Below are 13,681 nucleotides of genomic sequence, written 5' to 3'. Positions count from 1 at the left end.
AAATGGAGCAGATGGAGAAACCAACGAAATGGATTACCCCAAGGTAGAGTACTAGCGCCTATGTTATTTAATATATACATTATACACCAACGATCAACCCATCATTAAGGAAACAAAACATTTCTTATATGCAGACGACTTAGCCCTAGCAGCGCAGGACACAACCTTCGAAATTTTCGAACGCAAACTTACCAGATAACTTCAAGAATTAACAAATTATTACAAAAAAAAACCAACTAAGACCCAATCCAGATAAGACACAGATATGCAGATTTCCACCTCCGAAACCGCGAGGCAAAAAGAAAACTAAAAGTTGAATGGAAAACCATTGGGTAATACAGAACACCCAGTTTACCTAGGGGTCACACTGGACAGAACTATTACGTTCAAAGAACAGTGTAAGAAAACTAAAATGAAAGTTGAAGCAAGAAACAATCTAATACGGAAACTAGCAAGTAGCAAGTGGGGCGCAACTCCAAACACGATCCGTACCACTGGACTAGCACTTTGTTTCTCCGCTGGTGAGTATACTAGCCCAGTATGGAACCAATCTAAACATTCAAAACATGTTGACACGGTCCTTAATGGGACTTGTAAGATAATAACCGGATGCCTTAAACCAACGCCACTTAAATATATATATCCATTAGCAGGGATAGCTCCACCAAGAATACGAAGATATGTGGCCACATGCATGGAGAGAACCAAACAAACAATGGATCAAAGACACCCCATGCATGGTTACTCAAGATCCCAAAGAAGACTTAAATCCCGAAGAAGCTTTATTGCCAATTCAACCACGATCCAAGATCCACCGGAACAACACAGAATACTAAAATGGAGAGAAGAGCTACAATGTGAAAAACCTGTCCCGTTTGCTGAGCACTTACCATGTGGAGGAAATAGCATAATTGTAATAGCATATAGCTTTAGCACCGGACACGATAAGAAGAAGAATACATATTATACTACTTTAAGAAGTGTAATATTGACTTTTACTGGCCAGATCAAGACAAATAGATAAACACATATTACATATTATTGTCTTATAGTCTTATATTGATGCAGATATAATATAATCCCAAAATAATGTTTAACGTCTGTTAACTTAGCTCATGAAAGTCTGCAACTTATAATAATGACCAGACAACAGAAATGTATTGCTGTTGACACAATATTATTAGCCGGAAAAGAAGATTATATAATGTTAGATCATAAAAATGATAACCACTATTAGTTATGATAAAGCAAATATTTTAATTACATTTTGAAAAGTTTAATTTTGATACTTACATCAATGGTTTATATAATTATTAGTATATAAAAAAAAATACCTAATATTATATAAAGTGGTATATAACATAGTAAATGTACTGTTATTTTATTAAAACATTAATAATCATGTTTGATGTTTATAGCTATTTATATAAGATTATAATTAGATTTTATATGAAAGTAAGTGTGTGAGTAATAAGAAAAATGTAATGAATGCTAATGAGTAATGATATTTAAAATATACTGAAATCGCCACCACAGTGTTTCCTTTTTTTTTAAACCATATTTTTTATTTTTTTTATGAATGTATTGCAATCTTTTGTTTCTTTTGGTTTCTATTTCAAAAATACAGTGAAACCTGACTTAACGGACACCTCTCTTAACGGACAAAATTACCAGGTCCCGGCAAAATGATAGGCATTCCAATGTATTTCGACCTGTCTATAACGGACTCCTTCTATTGCGGACACGGACTGCTTCTATTACGGACACGGACACTAATATTTTACTCGACAAATTTCATAACGGACAAAAATACATACATACTACGTGCAATTATAGGACATTAAGTGAATACACGGATTACGACCAATTACATTATCGCCGATTACGATAACGCTAATTGCGAGTACCTATTGAATTTATAAAGTTTAAATTTGTACAACAATTTAGGTTAATACAATTTAACAGAAATATCCAGGTATAAATTGCAATGTGTACGTATAAACGATAACCATGAGTATCAAACGTTTATATTCAGTTTCTTTCGGTTCGCAGTCAGAGTATTAAATTTATAATGTATGTGTATAATATATAATACATATTAATACAGATTATACCGAATACATATTATAAAATAAAAAACAATACAAATGTACGTACAAATTGTAATTTTTAAAACATTGAAACCTGTCTACAACGGACACCTGTCTATAACGGACAATTATTTTGGTCCCGCGACTGTCCGTTATATTATACATGTTTCACTGTATTTACATAGAAAGATTAATAAATGTAAGTTATGCAAAATTTTTTGTCGAGAGAGAATAATGTTCCATTACATGAAAACTAAAATATATGGGATATGGGTTTAAGAGATTGTTATTATTTTCCGTTGTAAGAAATTTTCGGTCATACAGTAAAGTAGGGAGGACTTTTGAATGGATTTTCTTAATGGAAATGTTTTAGGATAACTTTAATCAAACTTTCTAATCAATGGTAATATCTAGTAGTAATATAAGTTATATGATTTAAGCTTTATTAATGACTATGTACATTTGAAGTGTGTAGATTAATACAATATGTATAGTTAATATTAAATATTATTTATCAGGAGATGACCAAATTTAAATTATTTATTACAATGCATGGTGTGTTGAAAAATTTAATTCTTAGGTTTTTCTATTATGAATAATTCAGTAATTAACTCTGTAATTAACTTCTAGTCCAGTGCTCGAATTGGAAAAATAAAAAAAGAGACTACAAGACTTGAAAAATATTAGCGTTCCTATTATAATGATTACACTCAACCTAGTCCTTGGAGTTTGGCCTTCACCAACCATCCAACTTCAATATTGAGTAATTAAAATATAATATACCGATTAAGAATAGTAACATATTATTTTACTTATCACTTATTAACATAAAAACTAACATTACATAAAGTATATACCTACTAAAAATTCTAAATAATTAGGTGATTAACCATACATTTAAAAAATGATAAATAGATAAAAGACTTTTAACCACGAACTAACATATTATTATATTTTTATCTTAGTCCATATTTTAACGAAATAAATCGTTCCGTCTCCCCGCTGTAATGATAATAATTAAATGGAGGATTTAAAATACCGAAAAAAAAATTGAAGAGGATATCCGTCCTCCTTCGTCCCAATGTTGGCCTGGATATGACAACTGAGCTGCGAACGCTACCGGGCCTCCTCCGTTTTTTATTAGGGTCTTATAAATTTATTATTAGTTTGTAGTGTTTCTGGTTTATAAAAAAAGTAGGGTCTCAGTTGGGTATTTATGGAAATATTAAACCGTATAGATACGTAATTTTTAGACCACTTTTTCTTTACAGGACCCAAGTCCGTTCTTAGAATTTTTAGTGCTTTGAAATTTATCATTACCGTCTGAAGTACTGAATAGAAATAAGAACTAACGTCTTTCATAACTTTCAGTATATTGCCAATCAGTAAGTATGTATAATACGCTTGTTTTTTTTTCTATTGTCTTCTGTTTTATTATTTTTATTATTATTGCGTGTTATAGGAAATAAAAGTTTTTGCCAAAAAAAGTGAAATGCAGAGAAACTTCCAGACACTTTGATTTACAATTTTCACTTGAGAATCTCATCGAAAAATATGACATTAGGTACATCATTATTTTGTGTATAACACGACTTTTAAAAGTTGACAAGATCTAATGCGGTAATGTATAATAATGTATTATTATAAAATTTTACAGAAAATGTTCACGCGGCATATGATGTTATAATACATCGCAGTAGCACATCGAATATACTTTATACAGAACCGTTTATTTTGTACATATTTGTCATACACATTGTCGTTATTTAACGATATATTCGAGTGTAAGTACACATTGTCAGTTTATTTATTTTTTTCATATTTTTAAAAACGAACAGAAAAAACGAATTTCAGTTCGATTTCCTGATGATATGACGTGTTGGGGTCTTCAAAACATAATAGTAATAGAATAATAATAGTAAGTAGTATTGTGCTATTATAATAGAGAATATTATCGAGAACTTCGAGACTTTTGCATTTTCAGTAGACAAAAATACGAAGTATAAAATTATTATCTTTATTTTTTTGTCATGCACAGCCTCGTCAACAATTCTTATGTAATTATATTCCAATCGTATACTTATTAATTTCTGTTATAATAAAATTATATTATTAACTTATATTATCGTCGTCGTCACTCTTGGATATTGCAACTTTATGCCTTCTGAATTTCTGATGATTCTGCATTGCACATAATGCAAAAAATGATTACAAAAGAACATTTATGATTTACAATTTTTTTTTTTATTATTGATCTTATTATACTCTCAGAAACTTTGGCCATTAGTTTAAATTCAATATTATCGAAATGTATATTAGGCAATTCTTACGCGCATTTGTATACGTTGGATTTTCAATCCATAGAAATTCTACATGAAATTTATAGAAGTATTTTATTGGCCAATAAAGTGTTAACCGAAAACCAAAAGTGAAGCACGCCATTTAACCTAATGAAACTACAGATTGCATACACATCGCACGTAAGGTAAATTCGGCGTCAGTGTTTGAATGTTTAAATCTAACAAATAGGTAGTTTAAGTATAAAATAACATATGATTCAGCATAAATTAGGTTTAATTCTAATTTCGTAACTTATCTATAGTGAATTATGTACCAAATCTTAACAAAATAACCAAAACAAGATAAAACGGTCGGTTGTAAATTTCTTAAACTGAATGATTGGTATTTTATTTTTTATTTGATCGATTCAATACTTATTTTATTGCAATGTTAACAATGAAATCGCTTAACTTATTTTTAAATTACATAAATATTAAATTAGTACTTATAACAGTGCAATATTGTTTTAAATAAATATGTAAATCGATAAAAATATGCATAATTTTGTGAATTATTATAAAAAATATATAGTATCTACAATATCTGTTGAGTGTTTTAAATCATGTTCACTTCAGTTGTTTTTTATTTATCACATTTGCCAAGTTTTCAATGGATTAAATCTGTTTTATTTCAGACTATGTTACACAACATAAAATGTTTTGTTCAGTCGGTTTAAAACAAAATATGATAACTAAAAATAACGGTTAATAGCTTCTTGTGTAAAAACGATAACTTTTCATATCGCAAACATATATTACCGAAATATTGTCGTTACTCAAAACGAGAACATTCACGTATTTTAACCCAGTGATAAGGTATAATGACTGCCTGGCGCCTGCAGTAATGCCATAAACAAACAAATAGTTATTATTATAAGTAGGTACTTAACGAAAAATTCAATAACGCTCATAGTATGTTTATCGATTGGTTAAAAATAAAATAGAAATATGTTGTTGCTTGAAGTCGGTTTTTTTTTTTAAGCATAAATTACTAAAATAGTCTAGATAAATGCATTAAATATAAATAATGAATCCCTTGCAAGCACTACCTATTCAAAAGTAAATAGTCGATTCGTCATTGGTAATATTTTAGTATCCACAGTGCCCCACTTACGTTTCAGTATTTTTATTGTCAGTCTGAAGACGTATCAAATTGTATTTTAAGAGTAATTAGAAGATAAAGAAAAACTAAGGAGAGCAAAAATCAGAAAAGAAAGTTTTTAAAAATCATTTTAAGTTATGAATAAAGAAACTTTTTTGAAATTAATCTCAATGTATAGTTCCGCCGCTACTATCCTGCTAACTTTTAACGATAGTTCGGATAACAAAAGCAGAATAACATTTATAACTATATAACACTATATAATTTTCTGTGAAATAGCGTAAATTCATCGAGTTTCCATTCTCTGCTCGGACTGCGGTGGTATAAATTCTTTGTACTTATTTTATAGCGATTTGTTGGTTTCATCATGGCTTACCTTTGTCAGAATCGTCCAAAGTTATGTGGCAACAAATGAAAAAAAAGTACAAATCTCGATGAAAAGACACAAACAAAAAAACACTAACACGACCATCCCTTCTCGTCCGTAAAATTGAATAAAACGAAATAATTACCATTGTTTATAATCATTTTTAGTTGATAATTTACATTAACATATTTTATTATTACGAGACGACACATTGTTTCAACTATTGAACTACATAATTTTTTTTTAAGCCACATATTTTAATGTAGATTTTCTTATCGAACTCTGACTCTGGTACTTTGTCAGCAGTTGAAATTAACCACAGTTACCACATAAACACTAAGTCTTGTTCTTAATCGTCGTCGTCAACTGAAATTCTGCACACAAATATCCATCCAATATACCATCTGAAATATTCGCTCAACGCGCCACTATAATAATAATATTACACTCTTAACTATTATTATTTCCCTGTCACGAGCTATAGTTTCGTTGGATCGTATTTAAAGGTATTATATATTATTGTACGTGTTAGTCTTGTCACCTATCTGAGGTTTCTGTAGTCATATGATAATAATATTATAATATAATGTGTGTTCGTTCGTACTGAATAATCGCTTTATATTGAAAGGCACCCTAAAAGTAGTACGTCGTTGAATCTCATACGTTCGCCATAAACACCCAGTTATTACATACATATAGGTAGATATTATTTGAAACAAAATAAGCAAACATTGACTTTTTTCGAAAATATATAGTGCAAGCATATATAGGTATTGATTTTACAACGAAATTGGATTGTTTTTACACATTGACTTGTAATAATATAGAGGTAAACGACTAACCAAACCGACGTGTATTGACGGGGCCGCCCGATCTGGTGGGTGAACAAAAAACAGAACTGTTCTGCAACAATCAAAGAAATATTTCACTCTCGCATTTAATATAATACATTGTACTATACGTGCAATACAGTTATACCAGTATTTATATCTAGAAATCCATCGATAATTCACACAAATTGCCCTAACCTATTGTATCGTAATTTTGCGGTTGTCGCATCACATCGGTGTACAAGATCGGTGGTGATTCCACCGCGCGTAATTGATTAATAATTGATCGAAACCTAATGATTGATAATTTAAACGTATACCTATATATTATAATAATAACAATAAGATGTCAGCTCGCATTTGTTTACGTAGATTTTGTAATCGATACCTAAACAATTAGGTAGGTGTTGTACTTTTTGACGCATCTAGTTGTAGTAATTGATTTAATTTTACCATTAACGTTAATGTTGTTAGAAAGTTACTATCCATCTCCATCCCTGGAGAGCCCCCCAGAAGACTCAAGCGACAATGGCCTCGAGATCTTATAAATTAAATTATAAAAAAAAAAAAAAATCCTAAATAATTTGTAAATTCACGCCGAAGTGCCTTCGCTGGTTGGTTCTTCCCTCAAGACACTCAAGCTAATATATATATATATATATATAATTAAAAAATAACATCACTTATGCTTATTGTACTTTTTTTTATGTACAGATTGTATAAAATCTAGATTAAAAAAAAAAATTAATGTTAATGCGTTTTAACTTTTCAGTTTAGGATTTACACACACACATATAATTTATTTTAATTTAATTTTTAAGTAATATTTAAGCTGACAAATTGTGACATAAAAAAGAGCATCTGTCAAATAATTAGCAAATAATTGTCGATGTTTGGGTGTTTGATCGAATTTATGCCTGAATTATCACAAAATATTGATTTGATTTAATTTAATGTAATCATTAATTAATAAGTAGTTAGTCATTTCACCAATATATGTTTTAAATATTTTAACGTAAATATCTAACGTTAAATATTTGTATATATCATATTTGTGTTTGGTACTCTGTCTTTATTTTTTTACCTAAAAAGTATAATATATAAAATAGTATTTATAATATTTAACTAATTAAATTTACATTTTTCATTGTGAAAGTTAAGAATATTTTTGATGATGCAATCTAAATTAATTAATATTTAATTAAACTTTCATATTAAAAAGTATCATGGCCAACAAAAATCATTCTTTAAAACAAATTCGTTAAATAGCATTATAAAAATTGTTGTTGGTTTGGTTTGGTTAACTAAAATATTTCGTCAAACAGAAAATTCTGTTAAATGGAAGTTATCGTTAAGTATATAATGTGATAGAGCTTTCACAGTGTTTCATATAGCTTATTATCAATATTTCATATTTTTTTATATAATTTTTCATATAATTATATTATTAATGTCATAAATAAGTAAAATTTAAATGTTATTGGTATAAAATCTTCATGAACTAGATATTACTTTCAATACAAATATTTTCCAATTTAAATTTACAGCAAGATTAACAAAAATACCTGCACAAAATATATAACAGTCTAACAGGTATAATATAAATACAAATAAATTATATATAATAGTATAATTACTACAATAATAGTAATATTAACAAACATATTTCGTGACATTTAAAATATTTTCGAAGAATTGTAGTGTTTATAATTTAATTTAGAAGGTCTTATAAACGTATTAAAATTGTGCGTACATTTCAAATTGTATTAAATGTGATTTATAATTAAAGAAAAAATGTTATTCAAACTTAAGGCACGCTAACATTTTTTTTTCATATATTAAATTGGATTTTATGAAACGAATTGTGCTTTTCTACGACATTAGTGGCTGCACAAAATATTTATTTTTTAAGTCAAAGTTGATCAATTTTACATAATAACATTTATATTCAATTACATTTGAATAATAACATAAATCCAAGAGTAATATAACATGCTGGTGGTAATAGTACAAACAATATTATCATAACAAATAAAGGAACATACTCAGAATCGACACTTTGTATGGGAATGGTTCTCTAACATATTTTTTCAGTAGAATGTCCTTCTACTGTAAGACCCTTATAATATATTTAGTTTGGATGTAATTTAATAAGGTAGTCAGTGGGGGCAATGGGCAAATTCCACACTTTCACAGTAGTAATAAATCCTTTTAGTAGTTATACGAATAAAACATATTCGCCTCACAGGTTTTTCGTTTACCCATTACTAAGTTACTATATATAGGTAATTATTTTTAATATAATTTGTATTAATTAATAACACTTTGAAATAAATATTCAATTATTAGATAAAACGATATTTTATACCTATACAATCTACAATAGTTATTTAACCGAGAGTAACTTATTGAATAAACTAGAGTAATTATATTTTTAAAGTTTTCTATGATAATTATATTATTATGAACTTCTAACTTCTACATTCAGACCTCTAAATGATTTATTTATTTTTAATGCAACAACCGTGTATAGTTAACCATACTAATTATGGCAAATATAAATAATATAATATTTACCAAGCTAATCAAATTACAATTTTATCGAAAGACACATAGGCACATAGGCACATAAATTATCAACAAAAAAATAAAAAAACTATGTTATAGTAAGCAATTATCTACTAGTTTATTATCACACATTAAAATCTTGCAACTCGATAATCTACGAAAAGTAATAGGTATATGCAGAAAAATAAATCCTTTGCAATCGCTTGTTAAAACAAGTTAGAATATAAATTGTTGTTACTAATTTTTTGATAGCCATATTTTATATTTTCTCTTTAGTTTTAAATTATCGTAATATGTTTACTTTAAATGTACCTAAATAATCAAATGTATAAACAAATTAAAACTATTTATGTATAAATCTAAAACCTAATTCTTCAGCTAAGTAGGTATATAAAACCCATTTATTGTTTTTTGATTATATATCAAAGACGCGTTTCATGTTATATATATTTTTTAACAATACTCACAACTGGTAAATTATCATATTTCTATAATAAGATACTACTAGATCTTTATAATTGCATTCTTAATCTTAATTTAGAACATATAACTGTCAACGATTAATTGTTCTGAAATTATTGTAAACTATATAATTGTATTGTATTTCTTGAACATTTTCGTCGAACCCAGCAGTTATAATAATTATTGACTATTTTTATTAACAACTATAAACTAATAACGTCATAAAAATATTCTATCTCCTTTTAGTTTTTATTTAATTTAATAACAATCAACTTTTGATTTGGTAAATTTGGTTAAAGCTTCACTCAAAAAATACGCGTATAGACCACATGTAATAGGGACGTTCTAAATTCATAATAACTAATGTTTTAGATATAGTAAATTACTGCAAGATTTGTAATAATTCAATTATTAATTTACCAACAACTTTTAATAAAGACTGCCATATTTCGAAGAAATCGTCTGCATTAAATCAAAAGTTAACAAACGATATTTATTAAGTAATTGTATAACAGACGAAAGTTAACACAAAATTAAATACTACGTTGAATAATATTATTAAATTATCCACATCATTAGAGATATAGAAAAAATATTAAATGTGTTGTCGGTAAGTAACCGTGGAATTTATTTCAATTTGTATTGTTTTTGGGATATAGACAATATTTTAATATAAATATATAAATTTAAAATAACATTTTGCTTTTATTGAACTTTAAATTTCCGACAATTTTGCAGTTATTAATTTTTACCGATTAATTATTAAAACTTACCTTGGTGTAATATTACGGTAACAGTTTATTTGAAATAATTCTCCAACAGCGCACTGAAATCCAGTAGACGCGTGATAGTCAACATGTGTCCGTCCTGATACTGAAGAGCACTTAAAAAGCTTAGGCGCCGGCAAACCGAAGCGTACCCCAAAAAACCGTTCCACTCCCATCACTCGTGCCATGGAAACGCTCCACGCCAGTCCCATCGTTGATAATAAAACAATATTGCAATATTAAATACCTACATGTACCTAGGTATTACAATAGCATACCTACGAATCAATTTTTTTTACAGAAAACGATATCAAATTTTCAATGTATTGTTAAAAAATTTTCATGGTTCAATTATTTGCTTAAAATTAAAATACAAAAGTACCGTACAAAGTATGTGTAAGAGCTGAGTTGTCCGAAGTAAATCCTAATAATATTAGCATTTTTAAAAATAGATTTTTCCTTATACCTATTTTTTCAATGTACTGTTATTATAACCATGAACGGAATTTACAAAAATTATACCCGAAATAAGAGGCTTGTATATTTTTATCCCCTCTGGGAGCGCTTTACTAAGAACAAAATTTACTGGATTAATTTAGCCCCATTAAAGTAATTCTAAGATAATTTAACTTCCGAAAGTAATAACATTTGAGGGTATTAGCGACATGTGAAACCTACATGTTGTATTGTAAATTGTAAATCAGATAATTTGTTTGAACATTTTGACGTATAGTTATCGGAGCTTAAGTTACAAATTTATTAGTTCTTCTATATTAAATTCTAAGGATAATAATCTATTCAAAAGATATTTTTTACATTTGTTCTGAAAATTATCAATATTAATCCATATAAGCATTTTTTAACATTAAATTATTGTCTAATTCAACTTAAATAGTAGGTAGTAATTATTATTACAAACAGATGTTGTACATTGCATACGTATACTTAATGTATTATAATAACTGATCCCGAGCCCATTTACTGCATTAACTACTCCAACATTGTATGTTTAATAAGCTAATATCCTTTGTAATTAAAGTAAAAAAATTCTGAAACTTTACGTTTGAATTACAATTACAAACATTTTTCAGAAAAACTTCTGTTTCACAATTTTCATTAAAACATATAAGTTCTCGTTTGAAAAACTAATGTTTTTACTGTAGTAGCTAGGATACTTCTTAAATTTTGCGAAATATCTACATTTTCAAAAATATCACCACAATACTACATGACAACACAGCTACACTCGAAAACTCCTTAAAATCAAAATTTCAATATATTCATAATTTAAACATAAAAATAGGATGAATATGATTAAAAACACCCTGAATATATGTGGATATTTATATACTGTGTATATATTAAGTATGTGAATAATAGATAATATTTTAATATTTAACTATTTTTTTTTTTTGCAGTGCACTATGCTCTACTTATTATCAACACCATTGGATATTTTGTTTAAATTTAATGTTTTTTCTATACCAACTTATAATAATCATTGTTTTTTTTTTAAATTATTATTTTATTTTATATTATGAGCAGAGCGATTCATCTTATTATAATGTGTGTTTTATTATGTGAGTATATATACACAATTTATAGTGAAAAAATTCTTTGATGTTATTTTCGGACAGTAAATTAAGATGGAAATTGATTATTATTGTAAATGTTTTTAAAAATAATTGGGAAAAACAAAAAAAAAAACGCGGTAAACTGAAATTTTCAAATAAAATTAGTTTTAACGAAATTAACTTTAAAATGTTTGATTATATTATACAAACGCCTTATAAATAAGATTGTTATTATTATAATAGGAGGCATTACTATAGCAATTATATAACACTAGAACACAAACTTATTAATTTAAATATGTATATCTGTATTTTAATTCTAACATTTTGATTCCTATTAAAAGAAAAATACAGTTTATATTCGATAAATAAAAATAAACAGTTCTACTTTCCTATCCCAGATATAACGTCAAATATGGAATTGACTTGGAATGCTTTTTTTGGACGCAATAATACGTGATTGTATTTATATCATACATAATTAATACATGCATTTTATCCGTTAGGGTTAAAATTCAATGCGTTATTTCGGTGACAATTCCAAAAATCAACAATAATCTGCTGTTTAAGAATGTATATTATGTTCTGTTGTAGGACTTCGAGGAAATATAATGCTGCTAACCTTCTGCATTATTCATCTATTATCTCCACATCACAAAAAAATGACTAATGCTATTCCTATACCGCAGAAGTTCTGGATGTATATAAATATATTTTTTTTTATTATTTACATCGTTTAACTTTTTTCATATTGTAGAATTCAATAATTTTTTTTTTATCTTTTTTATTTTAAAAACTTCCAGTATAACTATTACAGTTTAACAATTACAGATTCATACAATTCTATATACGATAATAGCACAACAAAAATTCAATACATTTATTAAATTATATTCTACGGTACCTTATCAACTTTTTCACCATCGAGTATTTTATAGCTTATACTATAAATTTTAGTTTATATTTAATGATTCCAAACAATGTGTAATTTGTTAATATAAATTTATAGCAATTTTATTTTATTAAAACCAAAACATATTTTTGTACGTAAAAATTAGCAATTTTTTGTGTAAGAAATGTGTTTAAAATATTCATTTTTATAAACAGAAAATAGGATCAGTATTTCTGTGTTTTGGGGTAAACGAAGGCAGACATGCAGTTGTCTTCAACCACCTCCACCTCCAACCGCCAAACTGTCTATGTATTCTGTCTGCCTTATTTATTTGTTCTCTAGTTCAAAAATACTTTCTAAATACATTTTAATGTTTAAGATGTGCCATTATCATAAATTGTACGTGAAAATGTTTCTCTTACATTATCATTACAGTTCTTGGTTAGTTATTTATTTATTATACACACTAACAAAAGGTGTAATATTAAAATGAACTTGACAGTGAACATATAAGTCTACACGCTTTCTAGGGAAATAAATAAACTGAAATGTATGTGTATAATAAATATTTATTTTTATATTTTTATCCAGAACGGTGGGACAGATAATACTCGAGATAAATGTCTATAAATCGCTGTTGTTATTATGCAATACAAGTCGTCAGATTTATTAATGTAGAATCTAAGAATA

General features: G+C 27.3%; 1 protein-coding gene across 3 annotated transcripts in view; it reads right to left on the bottom strand.

Annotated features, from left to right (window-relative positions):
- Positions 1-13,681, bottom strand: part of LOC107173706 (calcitonin gene-related peptide type 1 receptor-like) — a 153,703-nt gene that overhangs the window by 105,239 nt on the left and 34,783 nt on the right. The window contains exon 1 of one of the 3 annotated variants that reach the window (XM_089228786.1): positions 10,532-10,620. The exons of the other annotated variants lie outside the window; for them this stretch is intronic. The gene's annotated coding sequence lies outside the window, so the exon portion shown is untranslated. Of the gene's footprint in view, positions 1-10,531; positions 10,621-13,681 lie in introns of those variants that run through there. 3 annotated transcript variants of the gene reach the window in all.

Source organism: Diuraphis noxia, unplaced genomic scaffold (assembly GCF_037042655.1).
Source record: "Diuraphis noxia isolate RWA-SAM2 unplaced genomic scaffold, SU_Dnox_SAM2 contig0005, whole genome shotgun sequence".
Classification (NCBI taxonomy): Eukaryota; Metazoa; Arthropoda; class Insecta; order Hemiptera; family Aphididae; genus Diuraphis; species Diuraphis noxia.
Note: the sequence above shows the minus strand (reverse complement) of the source record. Positions and strands in the feature narration are given on the sequence as shown.